This window comes from Phyllobates terribilis, unplaced genomic scaffold, assembly GCF_046119375.1.
Source record: "Phyllobates terribilis strain yellow unplaced genomic scaffold, ASM4611937v1 Scaffold_9__5_contigs__length_417890890, whole genome shotgun sequence".
Classification (NCBI taxonomy): Eukaryota; Metazoa; Chordata; class Amphibia; order Anura; family Dendrobatidae; genus Phyllobates; species Phyllobates terribilis.
Window position 1 is genome coordinate 393,221,062 of NW_027362769.1, and position 16,422 is coordinate 393,237,483.

General features: G+C 51.9%; 1 protein-coding gene across 2 annotated transcripts in view; it reads right to left on the reverse strand.

The window, feature by feature from the left end:
• LOC141162549 (T-box-containing protein TBX6L-like) overlaps positions 1 to 9,165 on the reverse strand; it is a 44,660-nt gene extending 35,495 nt beyond the window's left edge. The window contains exon 1 of one of the 2 annotated variants that reach the window (XM_073648760.1): positions 8,366 to 9,165. The gene's annotated coding sequence lies outside the window, so the exon portion shown is untranslated. The remainder of the gene's footprint in view (positions 1 to 8,365) is intronic. The other variant, XM_073648759.1, reaches the window with a different exon arrangement.
• Positions 9,166 to 16,422: the final 7,257 nt, after the last annotated feature.

Here is a 16,422-nt window from a genome sequence, read left to right on the forward strand (position 1 = left end):
CACACTCCTCAGCCCCATCACCCGAGAATATCCAGTCCCTTGTGAGAAAATCCTGTATGAATACAAGACTGATTTATGCAGTGATCAGAGTGGGCAGCGCCAACATATACCGCAGCACAGTACAGAGATTATCACTGGTCAGTGGGTCCTGACGAAGCCGGGTAAGATAAACCCAGCGATCTGATAGGTTCCTCCTGTATGTGCTAGTGGGGCCCACCACTGTGGGGACACATTTTCCTGCTGCACACAATAGATTTCATGTTGATCTTCTATAGTCCCATGACTGGGGTGAAATGGTTAATAACAAGGAGCAAAAGCTGCAAATCAGGGCGCGCGGTGCACGGACCGGCCGGCGGCTCTCCTGACCGCGCACTGCGCTCCGATTCATACTGCCGTCTGACTGCGCCCTACCTGCACTAATAGTAGGAGGCCGCTCACCGCACCGTCATTTGTAATAAGTCTGTGGTCCAGAGCGTCTCTGAGGAGGGGCAAGAACTACAAACTTTATGTAATGATTTTCAGCTCCTAATACGCAGCAGACAATTAGACCTGAAGTGTAAAGTCTAGGGGATGTACAGAGCAGCCGCTCCAGTAAGGAAGGCTTCAGACTTTTACACCTTACACTCCAATGGACAATACAGCTACGAAAATTGTGTTCTAATAAAGGCGAGCTAAAGTGTAAAGCATGGTGGAAAAAAACAGTGGCCTACATCTATGACGAGACATGAGGCAGATATAGGATTTCTTCATATTTCAAGAGACAATGCAACTAAGATGGAGTCACTAATCATAGCTGTACCTCTATAGAGCAGAATTGCTGAGCATGGTGGAGCACAGCAGCAGACTCTGTATTATACTCCAGAGCTGCACTCACTATTCTGCTGGTGCAATCACTGTGTACATACATTACATTACTGATCCTGAGTTACATCCTGTATTACACTCCAGAGCTGCACTCACTATTCTGCTGGTGCAGTCACTGTGTACATACATTATATTACTGATCCTGAGTTACATCCTGTATTATACTCCAGAGCTGCACTCACTATTCTGCTGGTGCAGTCACTGTGTACATACATTACATTACTGATCCTGAGTTACCTCCTGTATTATACTCCAGAGCTGCACTCACTATTCTGCTGGTGCAGTCACTGTGTACATACATTACATTACTGATCCTGAGTTACATCCTGTATTATACTCCAGAGCTGCGCTCACTATTCTGCTGGTGCAGTCACTGTGTACATACATTATATTACTGATCCTGAGTTACATCCTGTATTATACTCCAGAGCTGCACTCACTATTCTGCTGGTGCAGTCACTGTGTACATACATTACATTACTGATCCTGAGTTACATCCTGTATTATACTCCAGAGCTGCACTCACTATTCTGCTGGTGCAGTCACTGTGTACATACATTACATTACTGATCCTGAGTTACATCCTGTATTATACTCCAGAGCTGCACTCACTATTCTGCTGGTGCACTTACTGTGTACATACATTACATTACTGATCCTGAGTTACATGCTGTATTATACCCCAGAGCTGCACTCACTATTCTGCTGATGCAGTCACTGTGTACATACATTACATTACTGATCCTGAGTTACATCCTGTATTATACTCCAGAGCTGCACTCACTATTCTGCTGGTGCAGTCACTGTGTAGAAACATTACATTGCTGATCCTGAGTTACATTCTGTATTATACTCCAGAGCTGCACTCACTATTCTGCTGGTGCAGTCACTGTGTACATACATTACATTACTGATCCTGAGTTACCTCCTGTATTATACCCCAGAGCTGCACTCACTATTCTGCTGGTGCAGTCACTGTGTACACACATTACATTACTGATCCTGAGTTACCTCCTGTATTATACTCCAGAGCTGCACTCACTATTCTGCTGGTCCAGCCGCTCCCTCTCTCCTCACACACATATTATACATATATACACAATAATAACTACCTACACCATGACATCTGGTCCGGTTACCAAACAAAAAATAACAATATAATAAACAATAACCAACAAATTATATACATACTAATATATACATTCTTTTTTTTTTTTTTTTTAAATAAATAAAATAAATACTAACTATACAAATATATACAAGACAAAACAAAACCCCCCACACTGGAGCCCACCAGTCCCTCCCCGGCACTGACCTGAGAGCTGGTCCTGCGCCTCATGCCTCAGTCCATGTCCAACGTCCATAGGACAGATCAGGCAGTGCCAGTTTTTCACCCAAATAACCAGTGTCCCACAAGATGAACCCACCTCCCCCCTTTTCCCTCCACCCAACCTAACACCTTCACCCAAACCCATATATACAATATATACAGAAACAAACAATACAATAACCACAACTGACAAAGCCCAAGTTCGGCACCTGCAGCCCTACATCACTGTCTACTGATCAATAAAACAAAAATCTATGGTGTCAGCAGCAGCCCACCACCAGGAGAGGAGATGACCAGACTAGGGCACACTAAAAGAAAAGCCCCTCCAGAGGAGAGCGGCCCTCCGTGTACCCAGTCTCTCATACTCCAGAGAACGCACCTTCACCAGGTCACCGAGTATGGTCCTAAACACATTGTCCACTGGGAGGATTTTCCGCTGCGTCGATACTAAGCACCGTGCGTTCCACGTGTGATACCTAACCACTGCGCTAACTAGAAATAAGGTGCAGCGGTCCCGACCACCCAGGTCCCCGAATGCTCCATAGGCCCATTCCGCAGAAGAGAGACCGGCCAGCCGGGGCCAGCCAATGGAGGCGCCCACCCTGCTGTACACCTCTGTGTTAAAGGGACAACAAAGCAGGAAGTGGTCCATGCTTTCAAGCATGGTACCACAATGCTCCCGAGGACAGTTCCTGTCCTCAGAGCTCCTACACTTCAGATTGTCCCTCACACACAGTTTCCCATGGAAGCAGCGCCAAGCCAAGTCCCAAACCTTCGAGGGGATCCTGATAGAATTCAAAAGATGCAGACCCACCCCAAGATCCCGACTTGGGCAATCCCTGAGCGCCAGAGGCCTCTGAAAATGGGTCAACAGAACCCTTTTGTCAAGGAGCTTCCTTGGCAGAGTCCTGACCTCCCACATTCCCAGACCCCACCGGCGAATTACCTTCAGAACCACGGTAGCGTAAGCCGGGAGATGTCCATGCGGTGTGCGGAGATCCTTCACTTGCCCTCCTGTCTCCCATTGCTGGAAGAAAGGCTGAAACCATCACTTACAGGAGAATACCCACGGAGGAGCCCTCTCTTTCCAGAGGTTTGCAATATTGATCTTAATGAAGGTATTCACAAGGAATACCACAGGGTTGACCATACCCAACCCTCCTAGTCTCCTCGTACGGTAAGTAACCTACCTCTTGACCAGGTTCAGTCTATTCCCCCATAACAGTTGAAAGAACAAACTGTAGACCCGAGTCCAGAGAGGCTCTGGCAAGATGCACACACTGCCCAGATAGATCAGCAAAGGGAGCAGGTAAGTTTTAATCAGGTTTACCCTTTCCCTTAGGGTCAAAGACCAACCCTTCCATTGGTTCACCTTCTGAGTGGCGATCTCTAGCCTGCTGTCCCAATTTTGTTTGGGGTAATCCCCCTGGCCAAATTCGATGCCAAGAACTTTTGCAGAGACTTTGGGTTCTGGAAGGGTGTCCGGGAGATCAAAACCAGGATCTCCTCCTCCCAGCCAGAGACTCTCACACTTATCCCGGTTGATCTTAGACCCGGATGCCTCCGAGTAGCGATTTACCTCTGACATCAGCCATTCTGCCTCCCCATCAGAGGAAACAAAAACGGTGACGTCATCAGCATACGCCACCACTCTCAGTGTGGCTTCCGGTGCTGCCTGGTCCATCCCGATCCCAGCTAACGGTCCACGCTCCACCCTCCTAAGAAGTGGGTCAATCGAAAACGCGTACAGTAGCGGGCTCAAGGGACAACCCTGGCGAACACCACACCCAACCTCAAAAGAGCTGCCAATCCAACCGTTCACAAGCGGGAAACTCTCTGCCCCAGCGTACAAGGTCTTAAGCCAATCAACGAACCCCCCCGACAGGCCATACCTCAGAAGGACAGACCAGAGGTACTCATGATTAACCCGATCAAACGCTTTTGCCTGGTCCAATGACAGCATGTACCCCTTCCAGTGGCCAGCCCTACCCTGCTCCACCGCCTCTCGGACACAGAGTACAGCACTAATTGTACTGCGGCCCGGAACAGAGCAATGCAGGGCCCCCGAAAGGAGCTGGGGTGCAAATTTCACCAGCCGATTAAACAGCACCTTTGCCAAAACCTTCCTGTCTGCATTGAGAAGCACTATGGGACGCCAATTCTCAATGCAAGATGGGTCCTTACCCTTTGACAAGATGATCAGGGCAGACCTCCTCATTGACTTTGGCAGAGTGCCCGAGGAAAGACACTCATTGAATACCTCAGTCAAGAGGGGAACCAAGGCGTCCTTAAAGGTCTTATAGAATTCAGATGTTAAGCCATCCGGACCGGGAGATTTCTTCAGGGCAAGCCCTTCAATCGCCAACTTAACTTCCTCTTCCCTGATCATCTCTGTCAAAACACCAAGAGAGGGGTCTACCCCTGGTTCGGGGACGGCTTCAGCCAGAAAAGCCGACATCTCATCCCAATCCAGATCCCTCTTCCCCAAGAGGTGCGAGTAGAAGGATCTGACGACCTCCAGGATCCCCGATCTGGATCTTTTCAGGGACCCCGCAGTGTCAACCAGTCCTGTAACAACTTTACTATTCACTGACATCTTGCAGTTTCTGTAAGGGTCGGGCGAGCGGTACTTCCCGTAATCCCTCTCAAAAACCAAAGATGCGTGTCTATCATACTGACACCTCATTAGCAAAGATTTCACTCTGGAGATCTCCTCGCGGCTACCTCCAGTTGAGACAAGATGCTCGAGTTTCCTCCTCAGGCCCTGATACAGGCGATACCTGTCCAGGCTCCTGAGGCTCGAGAGCTGGCGGAAGAATCTCGCCACCCTTTTCTTGAACATCTCCCACCACTCTGACTTACTACTACAAAGATCCAGTAAGGGTACCTGGCTCTGAAGAAAATCCTCAAAGGACTGTCTTATCTCCGCTTCTTCCAAGAGAGACGAATTGAGCCTCCAAAAGCCTCTTCCCATCCGGGGGGTCTCTGTAACATTCAGGGAAAACAAAATCATACAGTGATCGGAGAACTCCACCTCAACAACAGATACTGCTGAAGAGACGGCTTCCTCCTTTAAATCAAACTTGTCTATCCTGGACCTACAGTTACCTCTATGATAGGTGAACCCCTCGTGGCCTGGGGTGTGCCGGATGTGGACATCCACCAGGCGAGCCTCACTAGCTATACTATTAAGGGCGACGCTATCATAAGTCAGCTTGTCTCTGGAACCTCCTCTATCCCGGGGCCTCGCGACAGTGTTGAAGTCCCCTCCAAAGACGACCTGCCGACTCGTAAAAAGGTAGGGCTTGATCCTCGTAAAGAGACACTTCCGGTCCCACTTAGATTGGGGACCATAAATGTTAATGAGCCGAAGCTCCTGTCCCTTCATGAGGACATCTAATATCAGGCACCTCCCCATTTCTAACTCAATAACCCGTCGGCATTCTATTGGTGCGGTAAAAAGGACCGCCACTCCGCTATACGGCTCGGCCGCAAGAGACCAATAGGAGGGCCCGAGTCTCCACTCCCTCTTAGCTATAAACACCTCTGCCATATTTGGCAGCCTGGTCTCTTGTAAAAAGAAAATGTCAGCTTCAACCCGGCTGAGAAAATCAAAGGCCGCAAATCTAGCCATATTTGACTTAATGCTGGCGACATTAATGGAAACCAGCGTCAACGGAGTGGGTACCGCCATCATTGGTGATTGAGTTAGATGGCTTTCTTCTTCCCACTCCCCTTACCCTCTGCCTCAGAGGAGGAATCCTTCCCCCTCTTTAATGACACAGAGGTGTCCATTCCCACATTTTTCCTTCTTTTCTCGTCTTCGTCTCCGGACTCTGGGCCAGTCCCTCCCCCCAAGGACCCTCCATCCCCAGGAGAAGGAGACTCGGCACCCCCTGTAAGCTCCGCTGAAGTCGGAACCTCACCCTCGGCCTCCTCCTCAGAGGAAGAGATGTTATCAAGGGCTTGGAACCGGTTAGAAAGACCAACCAGAGGGGAGTCAGTTTTACCTTCCTTAGGTACCTTGGTCAGAGCGGGAGAAGATGTTTTATCTCCCTTCTTTTTCTTCTTTTTGGTGCCAAGCTTACGCTTGTTCTCTAGCCACCGCTTATTATCCTCATCCATACTTTCATAATGGGAGGATTCTGAGGCAGAGGCGGTTTCCTCCCTGTGGATCCTCCTGACCTCCTCATCCAACTCATCATCCCTCGGGGCCTCAGCAGCAAGACTGGCATCCAGGACAGGGGCTGCCCCGGTAGTCTGGGGCTCGCCCCGCTCCCTCTCCTGTCTGCGCTTGTCTAGACGCCTCAGCTGGGCAGGCGTCATTTTATTGCTTTTCTTCCCTGGCCCCTCGGCTCCCCCACCCCTGCTAGTCCCCTCCCCAGCAGAATCGGCCTCACGGCTTACTCCCACCGGGGTCTCGACTGCATTAGCGAAGGAGCGAGGACAACGGCTGAATGGGTGGCCTAACTCACCACACAGGTGGCACCTAATCTCCACACAAGAGTCGGCAAGATGGCCGACACCCCCACACAACGCACATTTCTGCACGGTGCAGTTTGCACTGAAGTGTGTGGGGTCGCCGCACCTGTGACAGAGCTTCGGTTGCCCCTGGTAGAAGACCAGGATACGATCCCTACCCAGGAAGGCAGACGATGGAATGTGGGCAACCGTACCACCTGAACGCTTAAGTTTTACCATAAACGTCCAGGCCCCTGACCAGATACCAAACTCGTCGCGGTTTTTCTTTGGCATCTCCACCACCTCTCCATACCGACCAAGCCACGTCATGATGTCATAGCAAGAAAGCGACTCGTTACGAGTCATCACGGTCACTTTCTTGATCTGGTTTTGGCGAGACACTGCCTGAACGGCAAAGTCTCGCCAGCCGGGCTCATTTTTTGCCAGCTCATAATTCGCCCAGATGAGCTCAAGCCCCTCCGGCCGAACAAAGCTGATATCAAACTCAGGCGTGGAATAGGGATGTATCAAGGCGTAGATGTCAATCGCCTTGAAGCCCATCCTCAGCAAGAGCTCCACAACTTTAGACCTTGGAGGACATGCATCACTGCCCCTCCACCGAAGACGGACCACATTCCTACGCACACTGCCTGGCCCGGCTGTTGGGAGGGACCACACTGTATCCCCCCCTTTTTGCTCTCGGAAGGCCCCGAGGCCATGCCTCTCTATCCAGAAGGATAGATCAACCTCTCGACCCTCTACCATTAGTGATCTCTCCCCCTTCTTTAGAGCCTCCAGAAGGCGCCATTGCAACATGCCGTCCCCAAAGCCCGGAGACAAGGAGGATGCCCTATTTGCCCCGGAGGTGACACTGGCATAACTCTGGACAGGTGTTGCCACCCCCGGGGGGGCAACCGGACCAGTGACCACATCAGCCCGAACAGCAACACCATTACCCACCTCCATCTCACCCTCCACCAAACCAGCAACCACACCACTAGACAATGAATTAGCCTCATTCACCCCCACCACCACATTCATTCCTGCTGGACCAGTAACAATGGCGGATGACATTTTGACCTCTGCATCAGGCACAAGGGGCTCAGTCACCTCCATAGAACTGGAGGCGACCTCACCCCCGGTCTTATGTGTGCCCTCCACATCATTGGTCGGTAATTTCCGCTGTTTGGCATTCGGAATAATGTGCCGCTGATCTTTAGATGCTGTTAGGCGCCGCTGATCTTTAGCATCAGGATCTTCCGGACCAGCGACACCAACACAAAATAGCACTTTCGTGGGAGGACTGGAACGCTCAGCCCCGACAGCCCCCTCACACTGCCGTCGCTTCTCAACTAAGTGATCAGCGGCAACAGCATTCAGAGGCGCCGAGGCTACAGGAGCTGCCCCCGACACCGGGCTGCTCCCCCCTCCCACTGAGGAGCGCACCACAGCATCGTGGCCTGATGGAACGCCCGCCGCCGGGCCCCCCTCACTGTCCAGCCTCTCAGCTGATGCACCTCCTGCTACGTCCCCACTACTACAAGCAGAGACGGAGCTCTGCGCCTCACTACCGCGCTCTGTAATCTCCCCGCGCCTTTGCACCGGATCCACAGCAGAACCCGGGCTGGGCTGGGCAACGGGGCTTATACAGCGAGCTGAGCCTGCCGCCGACTCAGGGGGTACAGGGAGGGGGGCATATACGTATCTTACCGCTTCCTGCAGCTTTGGCTTCGTCTTCTTTGCCTTTTTGTGGCCCCCAGGTGCCTCTTCTGGTAGATCGTCACCAAGATGGAAGTTTTGGAGGCACACTGGGGACTCCAGGAGCTTAATCTCCGCCATTAGCGCCCCTCCCTGGCCGCTGCTGTCACTGTCCTCCCCAGAGCCGGCAGAACTGCGACCGGACGTCACTGTCGCCTGTCCTGCAGGGAGCTCGCTGCACATGGCCTGCGGGTGACTTTGCAGGCTGCCAGGTGGGGCTTCCTGCTGGTCATCATCACTCTCATCATCCACCTGGCTCTCAGGCTGCAGCCCCATCTGCCTTTGCTCTCTGGTATCAGCCATTTCTCTAAAGCGGTCTTCATTTATTAGTTTTTCTTTGAAATGACCACTCTGCTCCCTGATGTCAGCTTTCCTCAGTTCCAGCAGGTGAATCTCGCTGGTCAGTCGCTTTACCTCGGCCTGGAGTTTAGCCTTGCTCTGTTTGGAGGCCCCCGCAGCTTTGGTGCTTGTGCAGCGCAGCTCCTCCCGGAGCCTCCTGATGAGCTTACTGGCATCTTCATACTCACGGAGGCGGATCATGACCCGGGAGGCATAGGTGGACACAGACTCCCGGGGTCCCTGCAGCGCCCAACCCCCCTCAGGGAGGTCGGCCTCACCTCCGTGAGCACTCCGCTTTCCTCCGGAAGGAGCACCATCTTGCACGCCGCTTTCAGGCTTTACCTCCATGCTGGAAGCCTTGCGGCTTCTAGGGGTCTCCACAATCCCGGGAGGAGTAGGAGCCACATTGCTGCGACTCCTGGTGCAGCGTCTCACCCCCGAGTCCTCTGATGTGCAGGCCGGTTGCTGGTTTCTTCTGCCCCCCGCCGGCCTGGTTCGGGAAGCAGAAGCCTGGGACTTGGCTCCTTCACTCATCCCAGAAACCAGCTCTCCCTCCGGGAAAGAGAGAGATCAGGTCCCCAGGTGGAGAGGTGTTGGTTCTCAGAGATCAGGAGCTCACAGCAGGATCTGCAGCCACCACACCCGTAATCACCACACTGACTAGCAGCTGATCAGAGCTGCACCCAGTATGCTGCTGGTGCAGTCACAGTCACTGTGTACATACATTACATTACTGATCCTGAGTTACATCCTGTATTATACCCCAGAGCTGCACTCACTATTCTGCTGGTGCAGTCACTGTGTACATACATTACATTACTGATCCTGAGTTACATCCTGTATTATACCCCAGAGCTGCACTCACTATTCTGCTGGTGCAGTCACTGTGTACATACATTACATTACTGATCCTGAGTTACATCCTGTACTATACTCCAGAGCTGCACTCACTATTCTGCTGGTACAGTCACTGTGTACATACATTACATTACTGATCCTGAGTTACCTCCTGTATTATACTCCAGAGCTGCACTCACTATTCTGCTGGTGCAGTCACTGTGTACATACATTACATTACTGATCCTGAGTTACCTCCTGTATTATACTCCAGAGCTGCACTCCCTATTCTGCTGGTGCAGTCACTGTGTACATACATTACATTACTGATCCTGAGTTACCTCCTGTATTATACTCCAGAGCTGCACTCCCTATTCTGCTGGTGCAGTCACTGTGTACATACATTACATTACTGATCCTGAGTTACCTCCTGTATTATACTCCAGAGCTGCACTCACTATTCTGCTGGTCCAGCCGCTCCCTCTCTCCTCACACACATATTATACATATATACACAATAATAACTACCTACACCATGACATCTGGTCCGGTTACCAAACAAATAATAACAATATAATAAACAATAACCGACAAATTATATACAAACTAATATATACATTCTTTTTTTTTTTTTTTTTAAATAAAATAAATTCTAACTATACAAATATATACAAGACAAAACAAAACCCCCCACACTCGAGCCCACCAGTCCCTCCCCGGCACTGACCTGAGAGCTGGTCCTGCACCTCATGCCTCAGTCCAACGTCCATAGGCCAGATCAGGCAGTGCCAGTTTTTCACCCAAATAACCAGTGTCCCACAAGATGAACCCACCTCCCCCCTTTTCCCTCCACCCAACCTAACACCTACACCCAAACCCATATATACAATATATACAGAAACAAACAATAGAATAACACACAATACAATAACCACAACTGACAAAGCCCAAGTTCGGCGCCTGCAGCCCTACATCACTGTCTACTGATCAAAAACAAAACAAAAATCTATGGTGTCAGCAGCAGCCCACCACCAGGAGAGGAGATGACCAGACTAGGGCACACTAAAAGAAAAGCCCCTCCAGAGGAGAGCGGCCCTCCGTGTACCCAGTCTCTCATACTCCAGAGAGCGCACCTTCACCAGGTCACCGAGTATGGTCCTAAACACATCGTCCACTGGGAGGATTTTCCGCTGCGTCGATACTAAGCACCGTGCGTTCCACGTGTGATACCTAACCACTGCGCTAACTAGAAATAAGGTGCAGCGGTCCCGACCATCCAGGTCCCCGAATGCTCCATAGGCCCATTCCGCATAAGAGAGACCGGCCAGCCGGGGCCAGCCAATGGAGGCGCCCACCCTGCTGTACACCTCTGTGTTAAAGGGGCAACGAAGCAGGAAGTGGTCCATGCTTTCTAGCATGGTACCACAATTCTCCCGAGGACAGTTCCTGTCCTCAGAGCTCCTACACTTCAGATTGTCCCTCACACACAGTTTCCCATGGAAGCAGCGCCAAGCCAAGTCCCAAAACTTCGAGGGGATCCTGATAGAATTCAAAAGATGCAGACCCACCCCAAGATCCCGACTTGGGCAAACCCTGAGCGCCAGAGGCCTCTGAAAATGGGTCAACAGAACCCTTTTGTCAAGGAGCTTCCTTGGCAGAGTCCTGACCTCCCACATTCCCAGACCCCACCGGCGAATTACCTTCAGAACCACGGTAGCGTAAGCCGGGAGATGTCCATGCGGTGTGCGGAGATCCTTCACTTGCCCTCCTGTCTCCCATTCCTGGAAGAAAGGCTGAAACCATCCCTTACAGGAGAATACCCACGGAGGAGCCCTCTCTTTCCGGAGGTCTGCAATATTGATCTTAATGAAGGTATTCACAAGGAATACCACAGGGTTGACCATACCCAACCCTCCTAGTCTCCTCGTACGGTAAGTAACCTCCCTCTTGACCAGGTTCAGTCTATTCCCCCATAACAGTTGGAAGAACAAACTGTAGACCCGAGTCCAGAGAGGCTCCAGCAAGATGCACACACTGCCCAGACAGATCAGCAAAGGGAGCAGGTAAGTTTTAATCAGGTTTACTCTTTCCCTTAGGGTCAAAGACCAACCCTTCCATTGGTTCATCTTCTGAGTAGCGATCTCCATCCTGCTGTCCCAATTTTGTTTGGGGTAATCCCCCTGGCCAAATTCGATGCCAAGAACTTTTGCAGAGACTTTGGGTTCTGGAAGGGTGTCCGGGAGATCAAAACCAGGATCTCCTCCTCCCAGCCAGAGACTCTCACACTTATCCCGGTTGATCTTAGACCCGGATGCCTCCGAGTAGCGATTTACCTCTGACATCAGCCATTCTGCCTCCCCATCAGAGGAAACAAAAACGGTGACGTCATCGGCATACACCACCACTCTCAGAGTGTCTTCCGGTGCTGCCCGGTCCATCCCGATCCCAGCCAACGGTCCACGCTCCACCCTCCTAAGAAGTGGGTCAATCGCAAACACGCACAGTAGCGGGCTCAAGGGACAACCCTGGCGAACACCACACCCAACCTCAAAAGAGCTGCCAATCCAACCGTTCACAAGCGGGAAACTCTCTGCCCCAGCGTACAAGGTCTTAAGCCAATCAACAAACCCCCCCGGCAGGCCATACCTCAGAAGGACAGACCAGAGGTACTCATGATTAACCCAATCAAACGCTTTTGCCTGGTCCAATGACAGCATGTACCCGTTCCAGTGACCAGCCCTACCCTGCTCCACCGCCTCTCGGACACAGAGTACAGCACTAATTGTACTGCGGCCCGGAACAGAGCAATGCTGGGCCCCCGAAAGGAGCTGGGGTGCAAATTTCACCAGCCGATTAAACAGCACCTTTGCCAAAACCTTCCTGTCTGCATTGAGAAGCGCTATGGGACGCCAATTCTCAATGCAAGATGGGTCCTTACCCTTTGACAAGATGATCGATGCAGACCACCTCATTGACTTTGGCAGAGTGCCCGAGGAAAGACACTCATTGAATACCTCAGTCAAGAGGGGAACCAAGGCATCCTTAAAGGTCTTATAGAATTCAGATGTTAAGCCATCTGGACCGGGAGATTTCTTTAGGGCAAGCCCTTCAATCGCCAACTTAACTTCCTATTCCCTGATCATCTCTGTCAAAACACCAAGAGAGGGGTCTACCCCTGGTTCTGGGACGGCTTCAGCCTGAAAAGCCGACATCTCATCCCAATCCAGATCCCTCTTCCCCAAGAGGTGCGAGTAGAAGGATCTGACGACCTCCAGGATCCCTGATCTGGATCTTTTCAGGGACCCCGCAGTGTCAACCAGTCCTGTAACAACTTTACTGTTCACTGACATCTTGCAGTTTCTGTAAGGGTCGGGCGAGCGGTACTTCCCGTAATCCCTCTCAAAAACCAAAGATGCGTGTCTATCATACTGACACCTCATTAGCAAAGATTTCACTCTGGAGATCTCCTCGCGGCTACCTCCTGTTGAGACAAGATGCTCGAGTTTCCTCCTCAGGCCCTGATACAGGCGGTACCTGTCCAGGCTCCTGAGGCTCGAGAGCTGGCGAAAGAATCTCGCCACCCTTTTCTTAAAAATCTCCCACCACTCTGACTTACTACTACAAAGATCCAGTAAGGGTACCTGGCTCTGAAGAAAATCCTCAAAGGACTGTCTTATCTCTGCTTCTTCCAAGAGAGACGAATTGAGCCTCCAAAAGCCTCTTCCCATCCAGGGGGTCTCTGTAACATTCAGGGTAAACAAAATCAAACAGTGATCGGAGAACTCCACCTCAACAACAGATACTGCTGAAGAGACGGCTTCCTCCTTTAAATAAAACCTGTCTATCCTGGACCTACAGTTACCTCTATGATAGGTGAACCCCTCGTGGCCTGGGGTGTGCCGGATGTGGACATCCACCAGGCGAGCCTCACTAGCTATACTATTAAGGGCGACGCTATCATAAGTCATCTTGTCTCTGGAACCTCCTCTATCCCGGGGCCTCGTGACAGTGTTGAAGTCCCCTTCAAAGACGACCTGCCGACTCGTAAAAAGGTAGGGCTTGATCCTCGTAAAGAGACACTTCCGGTCCCACTTAGATTGGCGACCATAGATGTTAATGAGCCGGAGCTCTTGTCCCTTCATGAGGACATCTAATATCAGGCACCTCCCCATTTCTAACTCAATAACCCGTCGGCATTCTACCGGTGCGGTAAAAAGGACCACCACTCCGCTATACGGCTCGGCCGCAAGAGACCAATAGGAGGGCCCGAGTCTCCACTCCCTCTTAGCTATAAACACCTCTGCCATATTTGGCAGCCTGGTCTCTTGCAAAAAGAAAATGTCAGCTTCAACCCGGCTGAGAAAATCAAAGGCCGCAAATCTAGCCATATTTGACTAAATGCTGGCAACATTAATGGACGCCAGCGTCAACGGAGTGGGTACCGCCATCACTGGTGATTGAGTTAGATGGCTTTCTTCTTCCCACTCCCCTTATCCTCTGCCTCAGAGGAGGAATCCTTCCCCCTCTTTAATGACACAGAGGTGTCCATTCCCACATTTTTCCTTCTTTTTTCGTCCTCGTCTCCGGACTCTGGGCCAGTCCCTCCCCCCAAGGACCTTGCATCCCCAGGAGAAGGAGACTCGGCGCCCCCTGTAAGCTCCGCCGAAGCCGGAACCTCACCCTCAGCCTCCTCCTCAGAGGAAGAGATGTTATCAAGGGCTTGGAACCGGTTAGAAAGACCAACCAGAGGGGAGTCGGTTTTACCTTCCTTAGGTACCTTGGTCAGAGCGGAAGAAGATGTTTTATCTCCCTTCTTTCTCTTCTTTTTGGTGCCGAGCTTACGCTTGTTCTCTAGCCACCGCTTATTATCCTCATCCATACTTTCATAATGGGAGGATTCTGAGGCAGAGGCAGTTTCCTCCCTGTGGATCCTCCTGACCTCCTCATCCAACTCATCATCCCTCGGGGCCTCAGCAGCAACACTGGCATCCAGGACAGGGGCTGCCCCGGTAGTCTGGGGCTCGCCCCGCTCCCTCTCCTGTCTGCGCTTGTCTAGACGCCTCAGCTGGGCAGGCGTCTTTTTATTGATTTTCTTCCCTGGCCCCTCAGCTCCCCCACCCCTGCTAGTCCCCTCTCCAGCAGAATCGGCCTCACGGCTTTCTCCCACCGGGGTCTCGACTGCATTAGCAAAGGAGCGAGGACAACGGCTGAATGGGTGACCTAACTCACCACACAGGTGGCACCTAATCTCCACACAAGAGGCAGCAAGATGGCCGACACCCCAACACAACGCACATTTCTGCACAGTGCAGTTTGCACTGAAGTGTGTGGGGTCGCCGCACCTGTGACAGAGCTTCGGTTGCCCCTGGTAGAAGACCAGGATACGATCCCTACCCAGGAAGGCAGATGATGGAATGTGGGCAACCGTACCACCTGAACGCTTAAGTTTTACCATAAACGTCCAGGCCCCTGACCAGATACCAAACTCGTTGCGTTTTTTCTTTGGCATCTCCACCACTTCTCCATACCGACCAAGCCACGTCATGATGTCATAACAAGAAAGCGACTCGTTACGAGTCATCACGGTCACTTTCTTGATCTGGTTTTGGCGAGACACTGCCTGAACGGCAAAGTCTCGCCAGCCGGGCTCATTTTTTGCCAACTCATAATTCGTCCAGAAGAGCTCAAACCCCTCCGGCCGAACAAAGCTGACATCAAACTCAGGCGTGGAATAGGGATGTATCAAGGCCTAGATGTCAATCGCCTTGAAGCCCATCCTAAGCAGGAGCTCCACAACTTTAGACCTTGGAGGACATGCATCACTGCCCCTCCACCGAAGACGGACCACATTCCTACGCACACTGCCTGGCCCGGCTGTTGGGAGGCACCACACTGTATCCCCCCCTTTTTGCTCTCGGAAGGCCCCGAGGCCAAGCCTCTCTATCCAGAAGGATAGATCAACCTCTCGACCCTCTACCATTAGTGATCTCTCCCCCTTCTTTAGAGCCTCCAGAAGGTGCCATTGCAACATGGCGTCCCCAAAGTCCGGAGACGAGGAGGAGGAGGATGCCCTATTTGCCCCGGCGGTGACACTGGCATAACTCGGGACAGGTGTTGCCACCACCGGAGAGGCAACCGGACCAGTGACTACATCAGCCCCAACAGCATCACCATTACCCACCTCCATCTCACCCTCCACCAAACCAGCAACCACACCACTGGACAATGAATTGGCCTCATTCACACCCACCACCACATTCATTCCTGCTGGACCAGTGACAATGGTGGATGACCTTTTGACCTCCGCATCAGGCACAAGGGGCTCAGTCACCTCCATAGAACTGGAGGCGACCTCACCCCTGGTCTTGTGTGTGCCCTCCACATCATCAGTCGGTAATTTCTGCTGTTTTGAATTTGTAGTGTTGCGCCGCTGATCTTTAGCTGTTGTGAGGTGCCGCTGATCTTTAGCATCAGGATCTTCCTGACCAGCGACGCCAACACAAAATAACACTTTGGTGGGAGGACTGGAACTCTCAGCCTCAGCAGCCCCCTCACACTGCCGCCGCTTCTCAACTAAGTGATCAGCGGCAACAGCATTCAGAGGCGCCGAGGCTACCGGAGCTACCCCCGACACCGGGCCGCTCCCGCCTCCCGCTGAGGAGCGCACCGCAGCATCGTGGCCTGACGGACCTCCTGCTACGTCCCCGCTACTACAAGCAGAGACGGAGCTCTGCACCTCACTGTCACGCTGTGTAATCTCCCCGCGCCTTTGCTCCGGATCCACAGCAGAACCCGGGCTGGGCTGGGCAACGAGGCTTATACAGCGAGCTGAG